Raw genomic sequence first — 19327 nt, 5'->3', positions numbered from 1 at the left:
AAAACCCTGTCACCAACAGTCCCTTCCTGGAAAGTTGTCATGAAATCTGATATTAGTGCTATCGTAAGGTTAAGAGGAGAGAGAAACTTTACTCTGGGAAAACTAGGGAATAAAATTTTTATGACCTACCCCGCAATGGAAACACTTAGAAGAAAGCAAAACACACCAATGTGTATCTTCTTAATTCCTCCCTCAGACATTTTCCCTCCACCATTCTTCTAATTTATTAATCAAATATCTTCCCTATGGTTAATTAGAAAAATTATATTAAAGCCACACTGTTTCCTACATCAGCTGATGCAAAACTTCCACTTGCAAAGTGGAGCATTCTTTCTCAAGCTGAGTAATGTCCTCCTCCCAGTTAGTGATACCAGGGTAAGGATGATAATGTTCTCTTTAGGCCTTTCCATTTTCTCTTTCATCTGTTTTGTTTCTTTAGTTTTGTGAAATACTAAGGCAGAGGAAAAGTTTGACAACTTGCTCATGTGACCCAAGTAACAAGTTGCTATGTTTACCCTGGAGGTTGGAAGATAAGCTACAACAGATGCTGGAGCATACGGGCCTTAAGGCATGACCACCCTTGGGGTAGCATTTTATGGGTATTTGGTGTACCAATTGGCAAGTTAGATAGTTTTCCGTTTTCATTTATCCAGGGAGCATAAGTGCTCCAAAATCCATGAGGGGCTACAGTTGCCAAGTCCTGTGGTTCACGACCGTAAGTTGTGCCCTGATGGTCCTGCTCATTGCGTTCCTACTTAATAAAAGGGAAAAACATTCGGCTTTCCAGCAGGGTAGAAGCATATGATCAATGTGTTTTCCCTTGCAACTGAAGAGAAGATCTTTTACTTCTGCAGTACCAGATGGATCCAAATCTAATTTTAAGTAAAACCCTGTGAGTGAACAGTCCTAAAGTGAGAATTCTGAAACACATGCTCATTCCTCAAACGTTTTACAAAAGGAGGGATGTGATGGAAGTGAATGAAAAATTTCATATATAAGTCACTATTCTCTTATTTTAGTTTGGTGAAAGATATTGAGATTTTTATTCCTTTCTTTTAAAGAAAACAGAGGCAACTTGAGCAGGGAGGTTTATGTACAATAGGCAGGCATTTTAAAATCCCCTGACATGCTGTTGTTTCCAGCTACTGTTACCCAGACATGAAAGTTACTTATCCCATCAGCCCAGGACCTTGAAAATAAATGAGCAAGAGATTTGCTGGATATTCCTGAGCTAAAGTGCTTACCTCTCAAGAGCAGGTTTTTGTTTTTTGGTTTGTTTTTAATATATTCTGATACCTTGGTCAAGACTTTTCCCCTCTTATTCCATTTGGTTTTTACACCACAATATTCTAAATGAAAGTTTTCAATTTATATTTATGTTCTAATTGTAAATTCTTGTAGACTTCTTAAAAAATTTTTTTAATAAATGTGTATTTATTTATTTATTTATCCTTTTTTTTGGCTGCGTTGGGTCTTCGTTGCTGTGTGCGGGCTTTCTCTAGTTGCGGCTAGCAGGGGCTATCCTTTGCTGCGGTGGCTTCTCTTGTTGCAGAGCATGGGCTCTAGGCACACAGGCTTCATTAGTCGTGGCATGTGGGCTCAGCAGTTGTGGCTCGTGGGCTCTAGAGCACAGGCTCAGTAGTTGTGGTACATGGGCTTAGTTGCTCCATGGCATGTGGGATCTTCCCAGACCAGGGATCGAACCCGTGTCCCCTGCATTGGCAGGCGGATTCTTAACCACTGCGCCACCAGGGAAGTCCCTTTTTTATATTTTTAAATGAATGTTAGTAAACCAAACAAACAAAGCAAAACTTTAGGTATCACTTGTAATCCTATCTATACAGATGGGATTAGACAATTTACTCCTCTTAATCATATTTTTCATAAAAACTTTAATTTTTTGAGAAGATTTAGGTTCACAGCAAAATTAAGAGGCAGGTGCATAGATTTCCCGAGGTACAGAGATAGCATTCTCCTGGACCTTGAAATCACCCAGACTTGGCAAAGCAGAGTGTGATATGGGTGCCAAAGTCTTGAATTAATGAGTGAAAACAATGAAAAAGTTAGTGAATGAGAATGGTCACAGGCATATGGCAAATCGACCCCTTATCCAATCCACAGAATTATGAATATTTTACCTTATATGGCAAAAGAGACTTTGTGTAGGTGGTTAAAGGTACACATCAGTGGACTTCAAGGATTTTCCAGGTGGGCCCCAGTAATCACATGAGCCCTTAAAAATGGAAGGCTCTGAGAAATTCAAAGCTCAAGGGGGATTCCATACACCATCACCAACTTTGAAGAAGGAGGAGGCTACATGTCAAGGAGTGTGGGCAGTCTTTAGGATCGGAGGGTGACACTATGCTGACAGCCAGCATATAAATGGGGACCTCATAACCAAGGAACTAGATTCTATTAGCTGAATGATGCTGGAAACAGATTCTCCCCAGGCCTCCAAATGAGAGCCCGGGCCAATGGACCCCTGATTTGGGCCTTCTGATACCCTAAGCAGAGTACTCAGCTGAGCTCACCAGACCTCTGGTACTCCTGACCTCCAGAATTATGAGATAATTAATGGGTATTGTTTTACACTGCTAAATTTGTGGTACCTGGTTACGGTAGCAGTAGAAAAGTAATTTCTGCCCCGTTGTAGGATCATTATGCCTTTTTATAAGGTGGTAAAGTGACGATAATATGGAATCAAAAGTGTGAACCGCAGTTATACTCCAATAAAGCTTGATTTTTAAAAATGTGAACTAAAAAGGACAGTGACCCTCAGGAACATGGGACATACAACGAGATTTTAAAGAGGTAGAGGAAATTTGATATCCGCAGGGAAAGAGAGGATTCCGTTAAGGTGGAACAGAGAGAGACCTTCTTAGAAAAGATTCAGGATACAGGAGACGACGAGAAGTCTGCCAGGTGGGTAGGTTCAGAGGCTGAACTAGGGGGTGATATAGAGTTTCCGTGCTATGATGGAAAGCCATCGTCTTTATGTGGCTTGGGAAGAGCAACGATGAGCAGCATACATCTTTCATGGGAAGATTTTACAACCTGTTCGTGAAGAACATAAAAGCCAGTGGTTTCACGCAAGGTGAGAGTGGGAGAGTTCACATGTGATGTAAGTTTGATGTAAAAAAAACTCATTAAAAAATACAACCTAACATTGAGCTACAGAAAAAATGGACTTAGATATTTCTATATCCCCTGTCCAAATACCATCTTAATCTTACCCTTTTCAACTTTGACCTTTTTTCAAGTCAGAATGTTTGCGAAGCTTCTCTCTTATTTATTGTTGCTCTTTTTAAAATTTCTATTTTAATAATTTGTCATTCTCATTTGCCACCATAACTTCCTTTTTTTGATAGTCATGGCACCAATGAATAAGTATTTTCAATGAAATTGCAATTCATATTTACATAGCAAGTTAAATTAAACACTGATCTCTAGTCAAACAAATTTGTACTGTCAAATCTAGGCACTAGGGCTTCCCTGGTGGTGCAGTGGTTGAGAGTCCGTCTGCCAATGCAAGGGACACAGGTTCGACCCCTGGTCCGGGAAGATCCCACATGCCGCGGAGCAACAAAGCCTGTGTGCCACAACTACTGAGCCTGCACTCTGGAGCCCACGAGCCACAACTACTGAGCCTGCGCGCCACAACTACTGAGCCCACGTGCTTAGAGCCCGTGCTCCGCAACAAGAGAGGCCACCGCAATGAGAGGTCTGTGCACCACAACGAGGAGTGGCCCCCGCTCGCCACAACTGGAGAAAGCCCGCGCGCAGCAGCAAAGACCCAACTCAGCCAAAAATAAATTACTAAAATAAATTTCAAAAAAAATCTAGTCACTAAATTACCTTAATACAGTAACCTCAAAATTGTTAGAAGTATATATTACAACATATCTGAAGAGGCTGTGTCACAGAATAGTGTATTATTAAAAAATGATTATGTAATATATGATTTTTGTTTCAAGGGAGAAGTGCTAAAATTTAGGTAAGAAAAGAATGTGTCTTCCTACGGACCACGTTTGGCTATTGGAGTCCATTTTAAACATTTTACTAGCCCATAAAACACTGCTAATGGCTGAATGTAGTGTTGTAAAATTCTGGTTAGTGAGATTTACTGTCTCTTTTGTAAGAGGTAGTTCAGTATTGGAAGTATTTTATAACATTAAACCTTGTTGGTGGAGAAAAAAGTACTTTATCAGTTAAGAGCTTTACACATTGTAGTGAGTGAACACACACTATAATTCAGATCATAGCTTTTTTTTTTTTTTTCTGTACGCGGGCCTCTCCCTGCTGTGGCCTCTCCCGTTGCAGAGCACAGGCTCCGGACGCGCAGGCTCAGCGGCCATGGCTCACGGGCCCAGCCGCTCCGCGGCATGTGGGATCTTCCCGGACCGGGGCACGAACCCGTGTCCCCTGCATCGGCAGGCGGGCTCTCAACCACTGCGCCACCAGGGAAGCCCCCAGATCATAGCTTTTTAAAATTTCTTTTATTTTCAAGCTGAAACATAAATGACATTGTTTACATAAACTTCAATATCTTATCTATCTGCAAAAGGGAGCTTTGGGAAATAGATCATGTTTAATGTATGTATATAAATTAATGCAGAAGAAGCATATATGTTAGTAATCATATTTTATCACAATTATATTTGTGCATAGCCTTATTAAAATATTTCTTATAAAGAAGATACAGCATGTGCTATTAGAAACATCGCTGTTCAAGTTACATTTCCATTTTCTCTTACCCTGGCATTCATCACAGTCGTTACAAGTGTTGTTGAATATAGACACCTACCCAAAGTTTAAGAAAGGGATCGAGTTATAGGTTACGGCCACTAAGCCATTTACACGTGACGCTTGAGTCCCACCAGTCTTTGATTTATTGCCACTATAATGCAAAATATGATTTAATAAGTATTCAGCTGCCTGAGACCAGGTAAATGCCTATCCCTTTTATATGCAAGCTCACAGCTCACTAACTCAAGCAATTACATTTTATTCTAGATTACCCTAAATAAACATATTCCACATTTATTATACTAGAGGTTAGACCACAGATGTTCTTTGCAGACTACATTTTTTATAATTCAGAATCACTACAAGTAACTCTAATTTTGTGAGGCCAGTTTAGACTTGGCAACTAAAGAGAATGCAGATTTTGAATGCCATTTGTACTGCGCAGTTAAATTATTACACGTGCCTTTTGGTCAGGTGGAACTATCCACATGCTTTTTCTTTGGCCCGGTGGACATTTTCCTCTTGTTAGCACTATGCAGGAATCCTCTATTCAACCTTTAACCTATGCATCAAGAACTTTCAGGAACGGTATGACTGCTGATTGAGGGAAAATATTTTGCTGAATATATTGCCAACATTTCAGAAAATTTCCACAGAAATTTGTAATTGAATTTGTGCACATTTTTTAGCATGTCCTTCCAGAACTGCTCCAATCAAATCATATTTATTAAGCAGCTAATACTCCCTCAGAACAATAGTACAGACTCTGGAGGAATCTTATTATTTAAGGCATAGTCCATTTCTTTGATGAGATTCTAATCGATCAGACAAATAAAATTAAAACACATGGGAATTAGTGTTTATAAAGCAGTATATAGGTAAGTTCTGATCTGTGCCATAATGTTATCAGTGGTGGAAATTTTAGAGAAACATGAGGATAATGAAAAGGGAGACGAGAAATGCACATGGATTGAGAAAGGATAGCGTAGAAATAAAATCCATGGACTTTGATCATAAAGTCTGGGGTATAACTCAGGCTAAAATACTTACAAGATGTGTGACCTTGAGCAACTTAATTAAAATTGCTAAATCTCAGGAGGTTTTCATCTCAAAAAATGGAGAAGTGTAATGACTAACTCATAGGGTTTTGACAAAGTTAAATGAGATCATGGTAATTAGCAATTACAAAACACCTATGTGCCAATCATTCTTCAAAATGTTGTACGTTTATTAAGTCATTGAATCTTCCCAACAACCCTGTGAGATAGATACTATCATTTGCCCCCTTTTATAAAATAGGAAACAGAGATACAGAAAGTACAAGTAACTAGTTTAAGGTCACATCTCTTAATGGAGGAGCTGGGATTCTGATTCCAGATCTCATGCCCTTGGTAATGCTTTAACATAGATATCCACGTATTAGGTCTATGAGACCTGATGTGTGCATAAAATTGTAACCATACCTTAAAACATTTTTTCCCAAAGGTTAGTCATTTTTCTTATAGATTTCTGCCCACATAAATGATATTTCTGAGAAACTAGGATACAGGTGATACCCATCACAATTTATGCAACCACAAAGAAATCAACCAGATTGGTAATCCATTACAAAGTCTGTAAGATTTTAATTGTTCTGCTACTCCATCTTGAGCGTATAGGTGTACGGGAGCTATCCAATCAAAGATAACTATTCGTGAAGCTTAAATTTTAGCAGTTGTTATTCTCAGTGAAGTAATATTTTCCTGAAACACTGCAAGAGTACAAAATGAATTGCAGAGTCACGATTGATAGATTGAAAAGGGCGTACCCATATATGAGTTGAGTTTTCTCTTAGAGACAGGGTAATCATCAACACTTGCTTCTTAAAAACATACATGAAACTAAGAGTTTTAATATCCTCTGTGTTTGTTATTCATACTGTGCTGGACAAATTACTTTTCTCTCCATTTCATAACATTAAAAAAGGGAAATATTCTACTGCTTTTTGTGTTTTAAGTAGTTTGCTACCTAACATTTTTATTTCAAGAGAGGAGAAACAATGATTGATTATATCAATCATGTAAATCTATGTATTTAAGTGAGAAATATAAAGTTGCCTCAGTATTCTTACTTACTCTGGGAATTGAGTAACACTATATTGAGAAAGCATGCAGTTATATATAATTTTCTACATGACAGATTACTTACCGATGTGTCACCACTTCCGACGGATCAGTTTATTTCCAACGTAAATCGTAAAAGCTATAACTGCTCAGAAATGCAGATATCGTGCTAAAAATGTCAGATGTCAGTCTCAATTCTAGTAAATAATATTTTCTGTAGACTGTCAAGAATCTTTAATTTTTGGAATACTAACTGGATATTCCTAGAGATGAACTAGAGCTATCAGAAACACCACGATAATAGAATTGCTGTGTCAAGAAATCTGAAATTAATAGCATACAGAAGTGGCTTTAAAAATGTATTATTAATAGAGAAGATCCACTTCTCAAATGCTTTTTTTACAGTTACTCTTGCATTATAGAGAAGTAGAAACTTAATAATCTATAGCTTAATAATACCTTGTAATTGGACATTTCCACATTCACCAACCTCAGAGTTGCAAAGTCCAGAATATTATCCCTGAGTGAGGCATTAATTGATCTTTAAATACACGAACATCACAAAGTTTAATGTATTTTACTCCAAAGGTATTGAGAGTAACCCTAAGAGAGGTGAAGGTGAAGCTGTGACGACCTCCCCACCCACAGGACCATCAAGATGTGGTAACTTTTCCCCAGTTTTACATGCACGTAAAGGAAAAGTACCCGTCTACGGTCAAAAGAAATAGATAATAATGCACAATTTTCTGGTTACTTCTGGAAAAAATTTTTTCACCTTCCATCCTATCCTGTTTGTAAAATGAGTTCTGAGTGATAAGAGCAAGTCTAGTTGACTCATTAGAGATGGCAGCCTCGAAAGTGACAAATACTGTCAAATAGCAAAAGAACACGTGCAGGGCGTGCTCAGTACAGACGCTGAAGGACAGATTCTATTGCAACTCTGATAGCTGGAAATTAAATCTTTCTCAACATGTTGATGGGACTCATACTCTCCTTTGACAGGTTGGATCACAAGAACTGCTAAGTAAAAACCCAAGTAGCAACCTCAATTAACTGTTTCTTAAATATGCAAATTGAACAGTAGAGCCATGTATGTTTAAATCTTGAATTTGAGTGTTGTTTGGACAGATGAAAGAAATTTCAAGACAAAATCAGTATTAATCATGGTAAGATTTTCTTCCAGACCCATGTCTGAATAAGAGCAAAAAATACGATTTTTTAAACTTTCTGCCTTGCAAACAGTTTGCAATAGATGTATTCAGATGGCTACGAATTGTGAACTATTAGTGATACTTATTTCTATATCCTACTTGGTTTATGCACTTTGTAATGACCATAAATGCACCAGGGGGTATTTACTCTGTATCAGGTAAGAATATTTGATTACTCTTCTATAATTTTGATTTACATGGGAAGTGTTTACATTACATATAAAACAACATAAAATCTATGGCATTTTTAAGTTTTTTCACCTGAGTGCAAATTCAAGAAAAAAAAAAAAAGCACTCAATGTGTAATTTGAGTGTTACTTTTTTTTCTGCTCTTAGGTAAAGTAAATATATACACAAATATAACAGTCTACAAATGTGCAAATAAATCCTCAACTATTTTGAAAAAAAAGAATTTTAATCTTAGGACATCACTCTGAGCAAATCAGGAAGAAAAAGCCACTACAAGTTACAGAAATAAGAAAGCTTATATACAAGGGCCAGAGAATGAAGGAGAATATAAGCGGCATCATGCCCAGGAGGGATGCAAAGTGAAAGCTTGTGGAGAGGCCCCCAGATCGCTTTGACAGTGGCCTGGTAGCCCCCCAGGGACATGTGCACAGCATCGGACCTGTTGCAACCCCTGTACTAGTAGAAACAGCCTCCTCTCTGAACACCTCCGAATCTTAGGATCAAGAAGCTTTCTGTTTAACTTACTGTTAAAAAGATATATTATTAACTAGAGCCCAGATGTCAGTGCTTCTGTAAAAGAAAAGGAATGAAATTAATGTAAAGATAAGCAGGTTGGGCCCAGAATAATTTTTTCATCCACCAGGTATCTGAAGTTAGTGGAAAAATCCTATTCTCAGAGTGGCAACCTGACCTACTTCCTCACTCGTAATTGCTATCTCGCACATCATTCACAGGAGTGCTCAGATCAAAGCTTGGGCTCAGCTGAATCATCCTCCCAGGGATGCAATTTCTGGGAGAATTGTCACTTTCCCTGAAGCTTACATTTCCGGACATTGTAATAGACAATAATTTGCAGTTACTAAAGGGTGTTTATGGGTGACTTTTTCATGTCGTTAATCAAGACAGACTTATTTCTATAAGTGTATTTCAGCAATGATGGGACACATTCAAGGCTTTTACCATTAAAGTTGAAACAACCAGAGATCAAAATCACCATAAGCAGCTGCTCTTTCTTCTAGTGATCAATACCAGAAATTTTTAATTCAATAATAGATTTTTGAGAGTATAAGACATTTAACTTGTTATCACAACTGTCAAATATAGCTTGACTGTGATTTCAGCATAAATATTAGAAGAAGATAACTTTGAATTAAATAAAGACATAGACCCCATGCATACATGTCTGTATATATACATATATATTCTGCATGTTCTTTTGAGTGATGTGCAGACTCCCTGATTCATATCCTTGAATTACAGGTGCCCGTGACTCTAGCACTGCACATCTTCAGTAACAAAAGCAGAAACAAAACAAACAAATAACTAAAAATAATAAAAACCCAAGTGCCTCCTAACACCACACATTCTCATGATAACCACTGTAGATGAAAACATACTCTATTATATAAATAAACTATAATTGAAATAGTTCATTTCAATTATTCATATGCTATGAAGCCATGGAAAACATGAAGAAATATGAGGAGGATGATGATAGATAGATAGATATAGATAGATAGATAAAATAGGACAGTTTGAAAGGATATATACTGTATGATTTCAATTATATGATATCCCAGAAAAGGCAAAATCATAGAGACAGTAGAAAGATTAGTGGTTGCTAGGGGTCTGTGGGGAGATAGGGAGGACGAATAAGTAAACCACAGGGGATTTTTAGGGAATTTATACTATTCTGTATGACACTGTGATGGTAGATACATGGCATTATACATTTGCCAAAATCTACTGAACTTAACCAAAAGCATGTAAGTTAGAAAATCATTGGACAGTTAGGGCATCCTGGGAAGGACTGTGACAAGAGAATCTAACTCTATTACAAATGTACGAAACATCCTCACGCCAAGGGATGGGAGTGAGGCGCTCATCCTAGAAACTTTGGAAATAGGTGGAGTCTGTAAGACTAAAGCCAAAATGTACTGTGTACAAGCACTGTCTTCTAGTTGATAAAGTGATTTTCAAGGGGATATACAGGTTCAAAATTCTGATGCTGCTATGACAATTCTGTATGTTTAATGCATACTGGCATTACACATGTAAGGACGAAGAGATTTTTCACTGTTGGAGCAGGACTTCACAGATAAACAAGGAGAGGAGGCTAGAACGATCCACGTGGTAATGCATCAGAGTTGGAGACCTCAGTGGGAACTCATGTTTCACTCAATATAGGTACCGATGGCTACAGATACAAATGGGTATGGATACTCACGGGTTAGTACACACACAAATATATCCTTGCTCAGTCAGGTGAGATGATCACAAAGAAATTATGCATCAGTAGCAATAAGCACATTCAGCTCCCAGATCCTGATTAATAATACTGTTCTCCAAAAATGGGAACCAGAACTCCTTGGAGAAATGGCCGATTCCAGGATTGAGATGGGAAAGATATAACGTGAACTCGCAACATCTTGTAGAGTCAGAAAGTAAGAAAGGGCCAAACATGCACACAAACACACATCCATGGGGGATGGGAGTATGTCAAAGGGCACAAGAGTCAACTGAAAGAGCTCTCAGTAGTCAAAACAAGAACAATTTAAGCAACAAAATAAATAAAATTGCATCGGATTATGACTCCCCCAAAATATAAATAAATAACCACAAGCACTTATTGATAAACAAATGACTGAATAAATTAACAACTGGTGGAGAATTCCCGTGCCAAAGAATTCAAAATGATACACGTTCGTTTTCCACCCAACAGGAAGAGGAGCCCGACTCTCTACTCTTTATGTGCAGGCTGTGCACAGTGATTTCCTTCCAAAGAATACAGCACAGTATAGAAGGGGTGAGGCTGGGAGTGGGGGGCTATGCAGTAGAGAAACCTGAGAAACTCAGCCACGTGACCAACTCAATATTAACAACGATAAGGTATTTTGACAGTCGATAGCCTTGATATGATGTGATGAAAATAGCATTTATACCTCTGTGCTTTTCATTCCCCAAACCCATAAGCTCAGTCTATTCATGAGACTAATTCCAATAGAGGAACACCCTACAATATACCTGACCAGCTCCTGGTATATACCCGACCTCAAAACTGTCAAGGTCATCAAAAACAAGGAAAGTCTGAGAAACGGTCACACTGAAGAAGAAATTAAGGAGACAGGACAACAAAATGTAATGTTGGGTCCTTGATAGGGTCCTGGAACAGAAATAGGACAGTAGATAAAAACTAAGAAAAGCCAAATAAACTATGGACTTTAGTTAATTATGCACTGATACTGGTTCGTTAATTTTAATAAATGTATCATAATAATGCATGATGTCAATAAGGGAAACTCTGTGTAGAGCTACGTGGGGAACTGTTATCGTCTCAATTTTTCTGTAAATCTAAAATGGTGAAAAACTCTGCCTCAGAGGCTTCCGGGGAAGATGGCGGAAGAGTAAGACGCGGAGATCACCTTCCTCTCCACAGATACACCAGAAATACATCTACACGTGGAACAACTCCTACAGAACACCTACTGGACGCTGGCAGAAGACCTCAGACCTCCCAAAAGGCAAGAACCCCCCCCCCCCCAAGTACCTGGGTAGGGAAAAAGAAAAAAGAAAAAACAGAGACAAAGGATAGGGACGGGACCTGCACCAGTGGGAGGGAGCCGTTTCCACACACTAGGAAGCCTCTTCGCGGGCGGAGACTGCGGGTGGCGGAGGGGGGAGCTTCAACGCCGCGGAGGAGAGCGCAGCCGCAGGGGTGCGGAGGGCAAAGCGCAGAGATTCCTGCACAGAGGATCGGTGCCGACCGGCACTCACCAGCCCGAGAGGCTTGTCTGCTCACCCGCCGGGGCGGGCGGGGCTGGGAGCTGAGGCTCGGGCTTCGGTCGGAGCGCAGGGAGAGGACTGGGGTTGGCGGCGTGAACACAGCCTGAAGGGGCTAGTGCATCACGGCTGGCCGGGAGGGAGTCCGGGGAAAAGTCTGGAGCTGCCGAAGAGGCAAGAGACTTTTTCTTACCTCTTTGTTTCCTGGTGCGCGAGGAGAGGGATTAAGAGCGCCGCTTAAAGGAGCTCCAGAGACGGGCGCGAGCCGCGGCTAACAGCGCGGACCCCAGAGACGGGCGGGAGACGCTAAGGCTGCTGCTGCTGCCGCCAAGAAGCCTGTGTGCGAGCACAGGTCACTCTCCACACCTCCCATCCCGGAGCCTGTGCGCCCGCCACTGCCAGGGTCCCGGGATCCATGGTCAACTACTCCGGCAGAACGCACGGCGCGCCTCAGGCTGGTGCAACGTCACGCCGGCCTCTGCCGCCGCAGGCCCGCCCCGCACGCCGTGCCCCTCCCTCCTCCCCGCGGCCTGCGTGAGTCAGAGCCCCCGAATCAGCGGCTCCTTTAACCCCGTCCTGTCTGAGCGAAGAACAGACGCCCTCCAGCGACCTACACGCAGAGGCGGGGCCAAATCCAAAGCTGAGCCCCGGGAGCTGTGAGAACAAAGAAGAGAAAGAGAAATCTCTCCCAGCAGCCTCAGAAGCAGTGGATTAAAGCTCCACAATCAACTTGATGTACCCAGCATCTGTGGAATACCTGAATAGACAAAGAATCATCCCAAATTAAGGAGGTGGACTTTGAGAGCAAGGTTTATTATTTTTTCCCCTTTTCCTCTTTTTGTGAGTGTGTATGTGTATGCTTCTGTGTGAGATTTTGTCTGTATAGCTTTGCTTCCACCATTTGTCCTAGGGTTCTATCTGTCCGTTATTTTTTGCTTGTTTTTTTAAATTTTTTCTTTTTTTCTTAATAATTTTTTTATTTTAATAACTTTATTATATTTTATCTTACTTTATTTTACTTTATCTTTTTTCTTTCTTCCCTCCTTCCTTCCTTCCTTCCTCCCTCCCTCCCTCCTTTCTTTCTTCTTCTTTCTCTCTTTCTACTTCTACTAATTCTTTCTTTCTACTTTTTCTCCCTTTTATTCTGAGCCGTGTGCATGAAAGGCTCTTGATGCAGCAGCCAGGAGTCAGTGCTGTGCCTCTGAGGAGGGAGAGCCAACTTCAGGACACTGGTCCACAAGAGACCTCCCAGCTCCACATAATATCAAACGGTGAAAATCTCCCAGAGACCTCCATCTCAACACCAGCACCCAGCTTCACTCAACAACCAGCAAGCTACCGTGCTGGACACCCTATGCCAAACAACTAGCAAGACAGAAACACAACCCCACCCATTAGCAAAGAGGCTGCCTAAAATCATAATAAGTCCACAGACACCCCAAAACACACCACCAGACTTGGACCTTCCCACCAGAAAGACAAGATCCAGCCTCATCCACCAGAACACAGGCACTAGTCTCCTCCACCAGGAAGCCTACACAACCCACTGAACCAACCTTAGCCACTGGGGACAGACACAAAAAACAATGGGAACTACGAACCTGCAGCCTGCAAAAAGGAGACCCCAAACACAGTAAGATAAGCAAAATGAGAAGACAGAAAAACAAACAGCAGATGAAGGAGCAAGATAAAAACCCACCACACCTAACAAATGAAGAGGAAATAGGCAGTCTACCTGAAAAAGAACTGAGTAATGATAGTAAAGATGATCCAAAATCTTGGAAATAGAATAGATAAAATGCAAGAAACATTTAACAAGGACCTAGAAGAACTAAAGATGAAACAAACAATGATGAACAACACAATAAATGAAATGAAAAATACTCTAGATGGGATCAATAGCAGAATAACTGAGGCAGAAGAATGGATAAGTGACCTGGAAGATAAAATAGTGGAAATAACTACTGCAGAGCAGAATAAAGAAAAAAGAATGAAAAGAACTCAGCACAGTCTCAGAGACCTCTGGGACAACATCAAATGCGCCAACATTCGAATTATAGGGGTTCCAGAAGAAGAAGAGAAAAAGAAAGGGACTGAGAAAATATTTGAAGAGATTATAGTTGAAAACTTCCCTAATATTGGAAAGGAAATAGTTAATCAAGTCCAGGAAGTACAGAGAATCCCATGCAGGATAAACCCAAGGAGAAATACGCCAAGACATATATTAATCAAACTGTCAAAAATTAAATACAAAGAAAACATATTAAAAGCAGCAAGGGAAAAACAACAAATAACACACAAGAGAATCCCCATAAGGTTAACAGCTGATCTTTCAGCAGAAACTCTGCAAGCCAGAATTGAGTGGCAGGACATATTTAAAGGGATGAAGGAGAAAAGCCTGCAACCAAGATTACTCTACCCAGCAAGGATCTCATTCAGATTTGATGGAGAAATTAAAATCTTTACAGACAAGCAAAAGCTGAGAGAGTTCAGCACCACCAAACCAGCTTTACAACAACTGCTAAAGGAACTTCTCTAGCCAAGAAACATAAGAGAAGGAAAAGACCTACAATAACGAACCCAAAACAATTAAGAAAATGGGAATAGGAATATACATATCGATAATTACCTTAAATGTAAACAGACTAAATGCTCCCACCAAAAGACACAGATTGGCTGAATGCATACAAAAACAAGACCTATATATTTGCTGTCTACAAGAGACCCACTTCAGACCTAGGGACACATACATACTGAAAGTGAGGGGATGGAAAAAGATATTTCATGCAAATGGAAACCAAAGGAAAGCAGGAGTAGCAATTCTCATATCAGACAAAATAGACTTTAAAATAAAGACTATTAGGAGAGGCAAAGAAGGACACTACATAATGATGAAGGGATCAATGCAAGAAGAAGATATAACAATTGTAAATATTTATGCACCCAACATAGGAGCACATACATAAGGCATATACTAACAGCCATAAAAGGGGAAATCAACAGTAACACATTCATAGTAGGGAACTTTAACACCCCACTTTCACAAATGGACAGATCATCCAAAATGAAAATAAATAAGGAGACACAAGCTTTAAATTATATATTAAACAAGATGGACTTAATTGATATTTATAGGACACGCCATCCAAAAACAACAGAATACACATTTTTCTCAAGTGCTCATGGAACATTCTCCAGGATAGATCATATCTTGGGTCACAAATCAAGCCTTGGTAAACTTAAGAAAATTGAAATTGTATCAAGTATCTTTTCCGACCACAATGCTATGAGACTAGTTATCAATTACAGGAAAAGATCTGTAAAAAATACAAACACATGGAGGCTAAACAATACACTACTTAATAACGAAGTGATCACTGAAGAAATAAAAGAGGAAATAAAAAATACCTAGAAACAAATGTCAATGGAGACACGACGACCCAAAATCTATGAGATGCAGCAAAAGCAGTTCTAAGAGGGAAGTTTATAGCAATAGAGTCCTACCTTATGAAAGAGGAAACATCTTGAATAAACAACCTAACCTTGCACCTAAAGCAATTAGAGAAAGAAGAACAAAAAATCCCCAACGTTAGCAGAAGGAAAGAAATCATAAAAATCAGAGCAGAAATAAATGAAAAAGAAAGGAAGGAAACGATAGCAAAGATCAATAAAACTAAAACCTGGTTCTTTGAGAAGATAAACAAAATTGATAAACCATTAGCCAGACTCATCAAGAAGAAAGGGGAGAAGACTCAAATCAATAGAAATGAAAAAGGAGAAGTAACAACTGACACTGCAGAAATACAAAAGATCATGAGCGGTTACTACAAGCAAATCTATGCCAATAAAATAGACAGCCTGAAAGAAATGGACAAATTCTTAGATGCACAACCTGCCAAGACTGAATCAGGAAGAAATAGAAAATATAAACAGACCAATCACAAGCACTGAAATTGAAACTGTGATTAAAAATCTTCCAACAAACAAAAGCCCAGGACCAGATGGCTTCACAGGCGAATTCTATCAAACATTTAGAGAAGAGCTAATACATGTCCTTCTCAAACTCTTCCAAAATATAGCAGAGGGAGGAACACTCCCAAACTCATTCTACGAGGCCACCATCACCCTGATGCCAAAGCCAGACAAGGTTGTCACAAAGACAGAAAACTACAGGCCAATATCACTGATGAACATAGATGCAAAAATCCTCAACATAATACTAGCAAACAGAATCCAACAGCACATTAAACGGATCATACACCATGATCAAGTGGGGTTTATTCCAGGAATGCAAGGAATCTTCAATATACGCAAATCAATCAACGTGATACACCATATTAACAAATTGAAGGAGAAAAACCATATGATCGTCTCAATAGATGCATAGAAAGCTTTTGACAAAATTCAACACCCATTTATGATAAAAACTCTGCAGAAAGTAGGCATAGAGGAAACTTTCCTCAACATAATAAAGGCCATATATGACAAACCCACAGCCAACATCATCCTCAATGGTGAAAAACTGAAAGCATTTCCACTAAGATCAGGAACAAGACAAGGTTGCCCACTCTCACCACTCTTATTCAACAAAATTTTGGAAGTTTTCGCCACAGCAATCAGAGAAGAAAAGGAAATAAAAGGAATCCAAATCGGAAAAGAAGAAGCAAAACTGTCACTGTTTGCAGATGACATGATACTATACATAGAGAATCCTAAAGATGCTACCAGAAAACTACTAGAGCTAATCAATGAATTTGGTAAAGTAGCAGGATACAAAATCAAAGCACAGAAATCTCTGGCATTCCTATACACTAATGGTGAAAAATCCAAAAGAGAAATCAAGAAAACACTCCCATTTACCACTGCAACAAAAAGAATAAAATATCTAGGAATAAACCTACCTAAAGAGACAAAAGACCTGTATGCAGAAAATTATAAGACACTGATGAAAGGAATTAAAGATGATACAAATAGATGGAGAGATATACCATGTTCTTGGATTGGAAGAATCAACATTGTGAAAATGACTCTACTACCCAAAGCAATCTACAGGTTCAATGCAATCCCTATCAAACTACCACTGGCACTTTTCACAGAACTAGAGAAAAACCTTTCACAATTTGTATGGAAACAAAAAAGACCCCAAATAGCCAAAGCAATCTTGAGAACGAAAAACGGAGCTGGAGGAATCAGGCTCCCTGACTTCAAACTATACTACAAAGCTACAGTAATCAAGACAGTATGGTACTGGCACAAAAACAGAACTGTAGATCAATGGAACAGGATAGAAAGCCCAGAGATAAACCCACGCACATATGGTCACCTTATCTTTGATAAAGGAGGCAGGAATGTACAGTGGAGAAAGGACAGCCTCTTCAATAAGTCGTGCTGGGAAAACTGGACAGGTACATGTAAAAGTATGAGATTAGATCACTCCCTAACACCATACACAAAAATAAACTCAAAATGGATTAAAGACCTAAATGTAAGGCCAGAAACTATCAAACTCTTAGAGGAAAACATAGGCAGAACACTCTATGACATAAATCACAGCAAGATCCCTTTTGACCCACCTCCTAGAGAAATGGAAATAAAAACAAAAATAAACAAATGGGACCTAATGAAACTTCAAAGCTTTTGCACAGCAAAGGAAACCATAAACAAGACAAAAAGACAACCCTGAGAATGGGAGAAAATATTTGCAAATGAAGCAACTGACAAAGGATTAATCTCCAGAATTTACAAGCAGCTCATGCAGCTCAATAACAAAAAACCAAACAACCCAATCCAAAAATGGGCAGAAGACCTAAATAGACATTTCTCCAAAGAAGATATACAGACTGCCAACAAACACATGAAAGAATGCTCAACATCATTAATCATTAGAGAAATGCAAATCAAAACTACAATGAGATATCATCTCACACCAGTCAGAATGGCCATCATCAAAAAATCTAGAAACAATAAATCCTGGAGAGGGTGTGGAGAAAATGAAACCCTCTTGCACTGTTGGTGGGAATGTAAACTGATACAGCCACTGTGGAGAACAGTATGGAGGTTCCTTAAAAAACTACAAATAGAACTACCATATGACCCAGCAATCCCACTACTGGGCATATACCCTTAGAAAACCATAATTCAAAAAGAGTCATATACCCAAATGTTCATTGCAGCTCTATTTACAATAGCCCAGAGATGGAAACAACCTAAGTGTCCATCATCAGATGAATGGATAAAGAAGATGTGGCACATATATACGATGGAATATTATTCAGCCATAAAAAGAAACGAAATTGAGGTATTTGTAATGAGGTGGATAGACCTAGAGTCTGTCATACAGAGTGAAGTAAGTCAGAAAGAGAAAGACAAATACCGTATGCTAACACATATATATGGAATTTAAGAAAAAAAATTGTCATGAAGAACCTAGGGTAAGACAGGTATAAAGACACAGACCTACTAGAGAATGGACTTGAGGATATGGAGAGGGGGAAGGGTAAGCTGTGACAAAGCGAGAGAGAGGCATGGACATATATACACTACCAAATGTAAGGTAGATAGCTAGTGGGAAGCAGCGGCATAGCACAGGGAGATCAGCTCGGTGCTTTGTGACTGCCTGGAGGGGTGGGATAGGGAGGGTGGGAGGGAGGGAGATGCAAGAGGGAAAAGATATGGGAACATATGTTTATGTATAAGTGATTCACTTTGTTATAAAGCAGAAAGTAACACACCATTGTAAAGCAATTATACTCCAATAAAGATGTAAATAAATAAATAAATAAAATGGTTTATAAAAAACACATAGATGAAGAAGAGAGGATCTCTGTTCTCTAGGAGCTCACAGTCGAAAGAGGGGACACATACCCAGGAAATAATAGTCGAGTGTGGTAAGTTTTGTGATAAAAGGAAGCATGGGGCTTATGAGAGTTCAGTGGAGATGCACAGAACAACAGGCTGCAGACCTATGGAATCTTGGAGGAGAGAATGATTCTGAACTGAATATTACAAGAATCAAGGAGTTAGGAGGAAATGAAAAAATGCAAGAAGCAATGAAGTCTAACCTTGAATGCTTAACTTCCTTTATCACCAGAATCAAGAGCAAATTCCCTCGACTTTTACAGTCATCCCAACTTTGATTGAAAGTTTCCTTTACCGCTCTCTGACTCTGCATCATTATTAACTCTCTGCTCCTATCAAATGTGGGTACATCGATCTCTTAAACAAGTCTTGCGCTGTCTGGCCTCTTCTGTACGTGTTCTTACTTTGGAGATGGTGAACACATTTTTGCCTCTTTAAAAA

At 39.4% G+C, this 19327-nt stretch overlaps 1 long non-coding RNA gene across 1 annotated transcript in view; it reads right to left on the bottom strand.

The window, feature by feature from the left end:
* Nucleotides 1-13541, bottom strand: part of LOC307197322 — a 103843-nt gene extending 90302 nt beyond the window's left edge. The window contains exon 1 of the long non-coding RNA XR_013831366.1: nt 12222-13541. This is a non-coding gene — a long non-coding RNA (uncharacterized lncRNA). The remainder of the gene's footprint in view (nt 1-12221) is intronic.
* Nucleotides 13542-19327: the final 5786 nt, after the last annotated feature.

Source organism: Stenella coeruleoalba (assembly GCF_951394435.1).
Source record: "Stenella coeruleoalba genome assembly, chromosome: 14".
NCBI lineage: Eukaryota > Metazoa > Chordata > Mammalia > Artiodactyla > Delphinidae > Stenella > Stenella coeruleoalba.
Note: the sequence above shows the minus strand (reverse complement) of the source record. Positions and strands in the feature narration are given on the sequence as shown.